Here is a 12,327-nt window from a genome sequence, read left to right as displayed (position 1 = left end):
GACATTTTGAATGACGCTTTAGCTAGTTTTCAGAATATATTAAAATCATTGAGTGTTTATGGATCTATAACAGAGTGTTGTTAGTGCTACCATAACTGCTTTATGTGGTTTGATCTGAGGACATTTCTTACTCTATTTGAAAAAATATATATTCTTTTACTTTGGTTGATTGATTGAGCATGGTTGAGCATGATTTTGTTTGTTTATTTCAGGATTCTCAAGAAAGTGAGTCATCCTGGGCAATATAGCGAGACCCCACCTCTTCAAAAAGTTTAAAAATTAGCCAGGCATGCACTTGTAGTCATAGCTAAGGGGTTAGGGGTGGGGAACTGAGACCAGAAGACTGCCTGAGTCCAGGGGTTCAGGGCTGCAGTGAGCTGTGATCGAGCCACTGTCCGTCAGTCTTTGAGACAGAGTGAGAAACTGCCTCAAAAAACAAAAACAAAACAATAAACAGACAAAAATGCCCACAAACAACAAGGACAAAAATGTGTGAGATGTTTTTCTAATTGCTCTTATCCTGAGAAGTTAATTACATCTTGATTTGGGGAATCAGTTGAGAAGACTTTGCAGTAATGAGTCCAGGATGGGGGCTTGGGGTAGGAGTGAATTCAGCAACAAGTAGGAGAGGGAACATAGGCAGGACTGAGAAAGACAGAGGGAAAAATTCTTGAGTCATATCACTCTTAGTAGCGCTCCCTCACTGCTCGTACTTTTCTTGTCCATCTCCAACTACCCCTCTTTCTTTGATTAGTAGTATTTGCCATGTCAACAACCACCTAAACTCAGTGTTTCTCTAAGCCTAATAATATATTGCAGAGTAAAATTGTAAAAATGGTTATTGTATTGTTTTTATTTGTGATATGATTTTTTATACTTTATTATGTGCTTCCTTTTAAGACCACCATATGTATAAGCTGGATTTGCCTCTTTTTTTTTTTTTTTTCTATTCAAAATGCGTAAGGAATCTAAGAATGAGTGTTAAACTATGGAGGACTTTAAGAGACTGAGTTTCTTCTCTAGTTATGTTGTGTTCACAGAGAAGGAAAGGGAGTCTCTTATTTATCATTAAAAAGAAAGAAAAACTAGTGGCTAATAGGAACATTGTTGGAGTCAGATGACAGGTTTTGAAAGAATGCCTCAGTCACAACAGACTGATGTGATGCATGCTTCACTCATTCCACACTTAGAACACTTCCTGGTTTGAGATATAATACTCCCAGCAAGAGTAGACTCAACAATGCTTCACGTAGTGTGGGTAACACCACTCCTTAGTCTGCTGCTGGCATTGTGGTTAAAAGAAGAAAAGCCTTCCACCTTCTTTCTGGCACTGATTGCAAGTTTGCAGCATTCCCAACTCTTGCTGGCACAGAGTTCAAGGGCTAGGGCAGGGTCTCTTACCTGAGACTCCACTCCCCACAGTGCAGAATAATATCAAGCAGCCAACAGCCTCAAATTACGCCTAAGAATTTTAGGAAGTCACTATTTAGTAAGTATCAGGTTCTTTCACTGTTTGTTTTTAAATGTGTAGAGCTGCTGCTTCTACAAATATTTTTGTTTGGTTTATATGCATAACAAGGAAGATGTTATAGCAAAGCTAAAGAATGTTGACCCTATCCATATACAGTTGAATTATATATCTGCTAAAGTTACTAAGGTTTTATCCTGCTTATTTATAGAGTCATTTAATTTACCTATAATTATGTAGCTGGCTTGAGTCTGTTTTACTATGTGAAATCATCTACTTATTACCAACTTGAACCACTTGTACATGAGCATGCTATATATATTACTATATGTCTATATCTATCTAACAATTAATCTGTCTGAAATATCTCTAAGGTGTATAGACCCTTTAAATAGTCTCTGATTGAAATCTAGTTAATATTTATAATCAGAGCTAAACACTTCCCTGAGGATTTAGTAGACAATACTAAAAGTAGGTCACCAGCATCTAAGTCTTCCTTATCCCCTCTTCACAATCCCTGTCAAATCTCCCTGCCTTCATTATTTGTAATAGCATCCTTTATTTGCTTTTTCTTGCTATCCTGAGCTCTAAATTCCTGCTGAAAGGTACACTGCAGGGCCAAGAAAAGAGATCTCTGCAGCTAACTTTGGTCTGTTCCTCTACAGCCATCCCAATTTGGCCTATAGAATGGACTTTATAGGTTATTTCAATGCTGTGCTGGTTTATGTTTACAACCAACTCTCTGAAAACATAAAAATAATTGAGTTGTAGCTTTTAGCAACATTCATGGTGTAAATACTCTCATCATGGCTGATATCAAGCTACCAATGTGAGATGTGAGTTGGGAGAGGATGGGAAGTAGTTCAGCATTACATAGTGTTTCCACCATACAGGTAAAACACATGTAAATAATCTCAAAAGCAGCAAGAATAGTAAGCACAGAGAGTAGTAAAATGTATTCAAATAATTAGGAAGTGATGAATTTTGATTATTTATTACCTTTGTTTTCGTTTCCCTATATTAAAACTTATACAATGTAATTTTTAAAATAATGACTGTGTTTAGCAACCAGCTTGCAAAATTTTCAAATTTTAACAATTGTCTCCTGCAAACTGGGATTGGTTGGCACCAGGACACCTGTGTTTCATAAAATCATTGAATGGCAGTCACTAATTATGGTTAAGAAAGAAAATAAAAACTCAAAGCCAGAAAACATAGTGCAGTTTTAAGTCTAAGGGTTAGGCAAAGAAATAATTGGGAATATGAGTCCCAAGGTCAGAAAGCAGGAAGATGAGTGAACTTGTGAAACTGTGTATGTTAGTTTCCTAGGGTTGCCATAACAAAGTATCATGCAACAGCAATTTAGTGTCTTATAGTTCTGTAGCTTAGAAGTCCAAAATCAAGATGTGGTTAGGTCCATGCTCCCTCCAAAGCCTCTAGGAAAGGATTCCTCCTTGCCTCTTCCAGCTTCTAAGAGGCCCAGCATTCCTTGGCTTGTGCTTGCATATCTCCGATCACTGCCTCTGTCTTTACATGGGTATTTTGCCTCTGGGCCTATGACTAAATTGCTGTCTTCTTATATGTACACCGCCATATTGGATTAATTTAGCAAATTATAACTGCAACAACCCCATTCCCCACATAAGGTTACATTCTGAGGTACCATAGGGTCAGGATTTCAGGATATCTTTTGCGGGGGACAGACTTGAAATCATAACCCTGTAGAGGGGTCTTGGAAGTGTAGTTGAGACATGAGGCTGTGAATAATATGAGATAACTGGAATCTTCTTTTTGTTTCAAACTTTTCTTTTTATTTGGCAGAGGTATAAAGGCAGTTAAGGGCTGGGCACGGTGACTCACGCCTGTAATCCCAGCACTTTAAGAGGCCGAGGTGGGCCGATCATGAGGTCAAGAAATCGAGATCATCCTGGCCAACATGGTGAAATCCTGTCTCTACTAAAAATACAAAAATTAGCCGGGCGAGGTGGCACGCACCTGTAGTCCCAGGTACTCAGGAGACTGAGGCAGGATAACTGCTTGCACCCGGGAGGAGGAGGTTGCAGTGAGCTGAGATCCTGCCACTGCACTCCAGCCTGGTGACCTGGTGACCGAGCAAGACTCCATCAAACAAACAAACAAACAACAGCCAAGAACACTTAAAGTCAATGCAAAGAATAGATAATAAACTTTTACTTAATCACAAAAAGAGTATTAAAAATGACGGGCTACTTTACATCACTACATACAATTACTTACAAATTAGGTAATAACCGCTGTTAGCCTTTTTTGAAAAGTGTGCTTTTATGAGCTAGAAAACTAATCACAGAGACACCTGTATTTTGCCATCCAGTGGCATAGTCATAGACAATTCATACAACCCACCTTTGATGTCTTTCACCGAATACATTAATGATGTTTAAAATTGTATTTGAGATGGCCCCCACAATTATAGTATAATCATTAAAATAAAGATAAAAAGGCCTAAAGAAATACTCCATTTCTATCTCCTAGCTTAGAAGCAATCCTCTGAACTTTGATTTAAACAGGATTTGACAGATTTTTTTTGAAGTATTGTTATCATAAATGTAACACAGAGGCTATGCAGTTGAAACTGTAACCCTATTGAAGGTAGAAAAAAAGCAAAGCAATGGTGACTACTCACACAGAGGATGGTGTCTAAGAGGTTTAGAGGGAGCTGTGCTATTCCACTATGGTTTTGACCTCAGGATGCAGCACATGCTATAAAATTCCCTCTCGAATGTCATGATTTTGTGATCACTATGCTTTTCTGGCAGTGTCTTATGAATATATCTTTTTTTTTTTTCTATATTTTAGGTTCCCAACTTCTCCTTATCCTTGGTTCTATAGGCTTGGAAGGATGGGTAGAACTTCTTTTCAGAAGCCCTGGAAGAATGAGAACAAGGAATAAAAATCTTTATGCATTTTTCCATTTTAAAAAGAACACAAAATTTCTATGCAAAGACATACATGAATTAGCTGACATTATTTGGGAGTTAAAACTCAAAACCCTCCATATTAGAATTGCAGATCCTAGTCTTACAGCTTAAGAGCATTACTCTACATTTGAAAATTAGCCTTCTTAAGCTATTAACTAGCCTCATTCTCTGCATGTGCGTATGTATGTGATTTTCTTTCAGAAGTATGCATGATTCAATGAGAATACTTTGTGATCATGAGTCATATTGAGTATATGCATCTTATATAAAAGATAAATACTGTAATTAGGTCCTGAAAATATTAAGAAAGATAGTTACTGGTCATATTCATTTGATAAATCAACAGGGACCTTTTTAAAATCAGAAAACACTTTCACATCAAAGTAGCATAAATCACTATGATAAAATAATGTGGGAGAAACTGAAAAAGTACTGGCTACAAGGGAAGCTGCTATGTATTGAGCACCATTTTATGAAAGGTTGTATTGAGCACTATTTTGTACTGCTTAATTCTCATAACAAACCAGGAAAACGAATGTGATTAACTCTCCTCTAATAAGATGCATTTGAAGTTCCAAGAGGTGAAATCACTCATACAATGTTCCACTGGCATCAAGTGAGAAAGCTGAGATTTGTTCTAAATTATATTTTATTTTCTGCCGGGCATGGCAGCTCACACCTGTAATGCCAGCATTTTGGGAGGCTGAGGCCAAAGAATCTTTTCAGCCCATGAGTTTGAGACCAGCCTAGGCAACACAGTGAGAACCCTCGGCTCTACAAAATAAAGTCAATACGTTTTATTTGCAAACCCATGTTTTTCCAATTACCCATAAATAGGCATTAGTCCTCTTTGAAAACTATTAAGAGTTCTACTTCTGAACATAGATAGTCACATGTCGCTTAATGACAGGAATATACTCTGACAAATGCATCATCAGGTGATTTAGTTGCTGTGCAAACATCATAGAGTATACTTACACATACATAGATTGGACAGCCTACTGCACACTTAGGGTATATGAGATGGCCTATTGCTCCTAGGCTACAAACCTGTACAGCATGTTCCTATACTGAGTACTGTCAGCAATTGTAAAACAATGGTAAGTATTTTTGTATCTAAACATATCTAAATATAGAAAAAGTAAGCATTGTGCCACCTCATTGGGATAGCTACAATGTCACTAGGTTATAGGAATTTTTCACCTTCCATTATAATTTTTTTTTTTTTTTTTTTTTTGAGATGGAGTTTTGCTCTTGTTGCCCAGGCTGGAGTGCAATGGTACGGTCTCGGCTCACCACAACCTCTGTCTCCCAGGCTCAAAGATTCTCCTGCCTCAGCCTCCCAAGTAGCTGGGATTACAGGCATGCACCACCATGCTAATTTTGTACTTTTAGTAGAGATGGGGCCCCCTCCATGTTGATCAGGCTAGTCTCAAACTCCCGACCTCGGGTGATTCGCCTGCCTCGGCCTCCCAAAGTGCTGGGATTACAGGTATGAGCCACCGTGCCCGGCCATTCCATTATAATTTTATGGGCCCAACATATTATATGTGGTTTGTTCTTGAATGAAGTGTTATATAGCACATGACTGCATAGTTGAGAAGCCACAGTCATGTTACTACCGATGATGATTTTGGATAATTCATATTCCAAGTGAGGTAGAGGTCAAAGACAGATAGACAGATGAACAAAAGGATAAAAAGAAAAAGGAGATATATGTTTTATTGGAAGATTCATTTACAATTACTCATTAGAATGTTCTGGAAGACTGTTCCCATTCTCCGCCTTTGATTTTGTATGAACTATCACACCTTCCTCTAACACAGGACCTATATTTGAGACTGATTCTGCCATTTGGTGGAGCCCGGATCTGAATAGATGTGGGAATTCATTCTTTGGTTCACAAGGTCATGGCTCTAAAAGAAAGGTGAAGATGGGAAGGCAACACATGCGTGAAAGGGTGCTGTATGAAAGTTTATGAAAGAGGCAGCTGGAAAGAGGGGTTTATGACCTTTTGATCACAGAGACTGCTCCTTGTCAGTCTTATGTGGCAAATGCCAAGGGCAGGGCAAATTCACAGGGGAAGGCTGGAGTCCCAGACACCCTGCCATTCCAGAAGACAAAAGGCAGCTGAAAGTGCAATTGCTCAACTCTTTCTGTCTTTGGTGATTTTCCTATAGTCAACCATGTGCTGTAGCTGATTTTGCAGTGGCTGACCCTTAATTCTATAATAAACTTTGGCTTTAGTTGTTCAAACACTTCAAGGCTTGTTTTAAGAAAAGGGGAGGGAGTGGGGAAGAGATGGGGGGGAGAGGGAAATAGAGACTTCTGATAGAGGTAAACATCTAACAATTTTATGCGTACAGAAATGGTCACTCTGTTACAACAGTAACCCATCTCATTTGACAGCTGTGTATAAATTGGAGCAGAAACACATCTGTCTCTCTCTCTAAGTTTTGGTTTTGCACTAGAGATGATTTAGGAGAATAATAGAATGCTGAAAAGACAAATTTGTATTATTTGTAAGTAGACTTATAACTCCTTTGCAATAAAGGAAAGTCTTTATTGTTTAATGCTTATACGTGACATTTAACAGCTGTTTTTTTTTTCTAACCCTGAAGAAAGAAATTAGTAGTATATTTTTGAAGGGGAATCTTGAGTGTTTAACAAGTAAAAATATCATTACTCGACAACTCTGTATCATGATTATAAAGAGTTTTCTAAATAACCTTTGTTAATATTAAATGTATACTAAATATAAAATGCCTAGCTCTATAAAGTGCCAATAATATGGTCGTTCTCTGGGTACTTCAAAACAAATTTGCTTTATATCTCTCCCACAGTTAATTGAGCTACCTGTTCTGGCACATTATTTGATTTTGGAATAACTTAAGTAGAGAACAAAGGGTAACTCTATGAATTGTGCAAGATTATTGCCAAATGCATAATATAACTACGTGGACTAAAATAATCAAAAGTAGAGTCCATGTTATTTTATTAAATAATGAAAACTCTGTATTTTTAATAAATGATCTAGCAATATTGTCTCACCCACAGTATTACCATTGCACTTTGTTTTTGTTAACTTTCCCCTTCAATTGCAAATATGATAACTAGAAAGAAATTCAATTCATGAATATTCAGGAACTCTTTGCCTGGTGTGTGTCATGCCATCGTAGTTAGCAAATCATTGGCTGGAGGGAGAATGAGATAGAAGATAGTATCACGGGAAGGGCCAAAACCAAAACTATAGAGTAGGGACTTGATTGGGAGCCCTGTGTAGAAGGAGATAGATGAGTTCATGTGTATATATGTCTGGGTGTATGAGTAAGAGAGGGGCTTGAGAGGTAATGAGTCATGAAATACAACTGCAGGTACTGTACAATTTTGTCTCTGGCCAACCTTAAATGTACACATCTTACATACTGAAAGTTTGCAAAGGCAGGTGTCTGCCTATAGTCCAAATTACTGGGGAGGCTGAGGTAGGAGGATTGTTTGAGTCCAGGAGTTCTGAGCTGTAACGTGCTATGCTGATCCGGTGTCTGCAGTAAGTTTGGCATCAATAATGTGACCTTCTGGGAGCAGAAGACCACGAAGTTGCCTAAAGGGGGGTACACTGGACCAGGTGGGAAGTGGAGCAGGTCGAAACTCCTGTGCTGATCGGTAGTGGGATCACGCCTGTGAATAGCAGGACACTTCAGCATAGGCAACATAGAGAGCCCTTGTCTCTGAAAAAAATGCTCTTGTCTCTGAAAAAACAAACAAGTCTCTTGGTTACTAACTATGTAAATCTCAGCCTATATGAAGGATATCTCAATTCACAAGAAAACTGCATTAAGTACCAACTCAATGAACTTGCATCGTTTACTAATATTCATTTTCTAAGCATAATGTGAGCATCTTATATTGAGTTATTTTTGGTTCTTGTATGAGAACTGTGGTAATCTACAGTAGACTGAGCACAGAGTTTATTCATTTCTTCAGCATGCTGTCAACTCCAGACAGATTCCACAGGCATTGGGGTCAGAGATTCCTTAAAAGAATAGTTTAATTGATATATAACCTGGCATTACATCATTCTGAATTGTGTATGAATAGGGATCAAAAAAAAGATTTACTAGTTTGCTAAAATATAACCTCTGTTTTATAGAACTGAAGTTTCCTGGTGTAATATAATACCTTTGCTTTGTATTATAGCACCATTCCTAATTATATAAGTGTACTTTGTTTAAAGTAGTGCATAAAAGCCAAGGCATATATGACTAAGAAGGCTTGTGTTGTACATTATTTAAGAAATAGTTTTATATAGTGATAGAGATATGAAAAAAGACCTTGAAAAGAACTACATGAAGTTATATTTTACACTTTCAATCAATTCCCATAGGTCCAACACCAAGGCTCTTTTCTTCCCTTTCCTTCTGCTTCCCATGAATTTTCCCGTAAAATTTGTATCCAGTTTCATTCCCAGTTATATTTTATTTTGTCCTGCTTCTATTATAACGGCCAAGGAAAAATATATAGAAATCTGAAGCTATAAGTATTAATTTAAATCATTATTTCCCTGTTTTCTTTTACCATTGCTCTTTTCAAACTTTCCCATTATTTGCCTCTTCATTCTTTCTCATTTTTATCCCATTTCCCCTTCTTTATTTACCCATCCTAGCTGCTTGCTCTCTCTTTTCCTTTCTTTCTTTCTTGCCATTTTCTCTCTTCTCCCTTTCTTTGTTCTTATATTTAACAACTTCAAGTAGAAAAGAGTGATGTCCTCATCATGCTGGTCAATGCAGATTTAATTCTATTTCCTTATAATAATGTCAACTAGTGGATATTGAGTACTCACTGTGTATCTCATTTCTTCACAACAACATCAGGAGGTAGGTTGTCTTATGTGTCCATATTATAATTAGTGACTTAGCTCACCAGTAAATATCCCATTGCTACACACCTAGAAGCTGTGGTTTAGCTGAGGATAAACACCCCTCTGTCTGAATCCAGAGTTCATGTGCTTAATAATTACTAAATGCTTTCTCCCCTTTCTTAGTCAAAATCCCCAGTGATCACGTCTCTACTTGGGTCTAGCTCTTTTTAGATTAGTGCTTTCAGAGGGCCATCTAGCCTTGTCACCAGCAACACTGCCTCTCTCTTCTACCTACTCAGGGTCTCTGTTTTTTTTTTTTTTTTTTTTTTTTTTTTTTGAGACAGAGTCTCGCTCTGTCGCCCAGGCTGGAGTGCTGTGGCTGGATCTCAGCTCACTGCAAGCTCCACCTCCCGGGTTCCCGCTATTCTCCTGCCTCAGCCTCCCGAGTAGCTGGGACTACAGGCGCCCGTCACCATGCCCGGCTAGTTTTTTGTATTTTTTTTTTTAGTAGAGACGGGGTTTCACCGTGTTAGCCAGGATGGTCTCGATCTCCTGACCTCGTGATCCGCCCGTCTCGGCCTCCCAAAGTGCTGGGATTACAGGCTTGAGCCACCGCGCCCGGCCGGGTCTCTGTTTTTATACCTGTTCAGGTCCCTTTGCTGAAGCCTGTAAAACAATTTCGATAAATGTGTAGGGGTGTCTTGTTTTTATTTTATAATTAAGAAAATAAAAGTGTTTGCTTGACAGAAGAAAACTCAACCAATCCTAGGATTTGTTTTTTCAGAAAATAAATTCTTTGTTTTCCATAGTTTTGCTATCTTCTATTGCTTTGGAAGTATATGTGGGAGAGTAATATTCCTCTGTAAGATCCTAGGAAAAGCAGATAATCCACCTCTATATAGATCATACCTCTGCTTCTGATCTCTAATTTTGACTTACATAAGATTTGACAATTTCCAAGAATTCCAATAATTGCCATTTTATTTTATCCTCATAATGTGATAACTGTAGCAAAAATTAATGTGCCCTTTTAATATTTTAAGAAACATAAATACTCAGAGATGTTAAGTGACTTAAAGAAAATAATAATTCAAACCCTAAATACCTTCTCCGTTGCTCTGAACAGAACTTGTGGGTTTGCTAATTTTATCTCTAATATGACATCCTTTCTACTACCTCATGCAACTCCCAATTCCCTGGCTTTTCATTCTATCTATCCCTTTATTTTTAAAATTCACAGTATATCCCTTTGAATTATGCACCACTCTATAAAATCACCACATCCAAAATTAAATTTATAACTTTCCTCAAACCAACTATTTTTCATACTTCCTTATTTTAATATATGGGCACCACAATTTGTGACTTCCACCTCTCCCACCATCTAGAGGTTTGATAATATTTAGGATGTCTCTATCTCTTTTACTATTACATTCAGTTAATCATGAAACCCCACTGATTTTCTTTCAGTAATTTTTTTTCTATTTTGGAAATCCTGCTGTAGTTCTAGTTTATCACTCCATGATCACATTTTGATCTAAATGTATTTTTCTCCTTTAATGTTTGCCTTCTCATCTAACTTGCAAGATGCTCTTTCTAAGTAACTTAAAACAAATACTTTTCATCATCTTAAGAATCTATAATGGCTTTATTGCCTCCAGCTCCAATTTTAAATTATTTATTCTAATTTTCATAGTATGACTTCCACAGCATAAAGCATATCTCACTTGTTCAACATAATGTCCATAATCAAATAAATTTTTGTTCCACTTGGAATGGCCTCCACATAACATCACACACATATACATACTCACACACTGTCAATTTCAACCACCTGTCCTTTGTTGATAATGTTCCTCTTGCCTGGAATTCACACCTTGTCTTATATTCCAGTCCATTTTTTAATACCCAGATTTATTTCTCCCTTCCTTCAATTCTCTCTCTCTTTCTACTCTTCTTCCTTTGTCAAAAATTGACATATCTAATATGTGTCAGGCATCATGTTAGGACAAAAACAAGAGATAAAACATGAAAATGACATAATTATCACGCCGCTGGAACTCACAGTAAAGTGAATTCAGTGGTATCTGCTGTTGTCTTTATGGTTGCTTTGTTCTGTGAATATATACTTCATTAACAATTGTCATCATTTTTATGATAATCTGGAAAAAATGAGTAGTACCTTCATTGCGCAAAACAAAGCATCTGGCTTTGAAGATATGAGAAGGAATAATATATGGACCTTGAGCAAGAGACTTATAATCTAATCGGAGGAGTAGATCATATATTTTTTAAAAAATTAAAAAGGCAAAGATATATGCTAATTGATAAAGATGTGATTTAATTAGAAAGTGCCCAAGAGAGGACTCTATAAGCTAGAAAATTCAAAAAAAGTCTTCACAGGGTACACTTTAGTTGTTTTTGGGGGGAAAATGTGGATAACAATAGTGGTTAGATAGGGCAAGGTGTTTCATAAAATTTGACTCTATATTATCTTCTAATGCATTTTAAATGTTTACGTCTCTAAATTTTGTCTCGCCAACTTCCTGTAGGCTCCTCCAGGATGACGTGTGTCAGAGGTTTGTTTTGATCTCTTACCACATCTAGAACTGATGTGGGCAATAAAGGATTGTCAGTTGATTGTGTATTCACATGAAATTTACAGGCAATAATATTGTGAACTTAAGTGTATCATCATGGAGTTACTCATTCTTTTTACCACTCACCCAAGTTGTACAATTTTGATTTTGTATTAGGAAAGCTAATACATAGATCTATCAAGGATTTTTCAGTATAGTTACAAGAATCCTCAATGTAAGCTGAGATCATAACATTCACACCTTCTCATTTATCATTAAGCACCTTTGGAGGTGTTTGTGAGAGAAGATTATTATTTGCTTTTTTTTTTTTTTTTTTTTTTTTTTTTGAGATGGAGTCTCCCTCTGTCGTCCAGGCTGGAGTGCAGTGGCCAGATCTCAGCTCACTGCAAGCTCCGCCTCCCGGGTTTACGCCATTCTCCTGCCTCAGCCTCCCGAGTAGCTGGG

The sequence above is a fragment of the Rhinopithecus roxellana genome, chromosome 16 (assembly GCF_007565055.1).
Source record: "Rhinopithecus roxellana isolate Shanxi Qingling chromosome 16, ASM756505v1, whole genome shotgun sequence".
Lineage (NCBI taxonomy): Eukaryota > Metazoa > Chordata > Mammalia > Primates > Cercopithecidae > Rhinopithecus > Rhinopithecus roxellana.
This window is presented reverse-complemented; position numbering follows the sequence as displayed.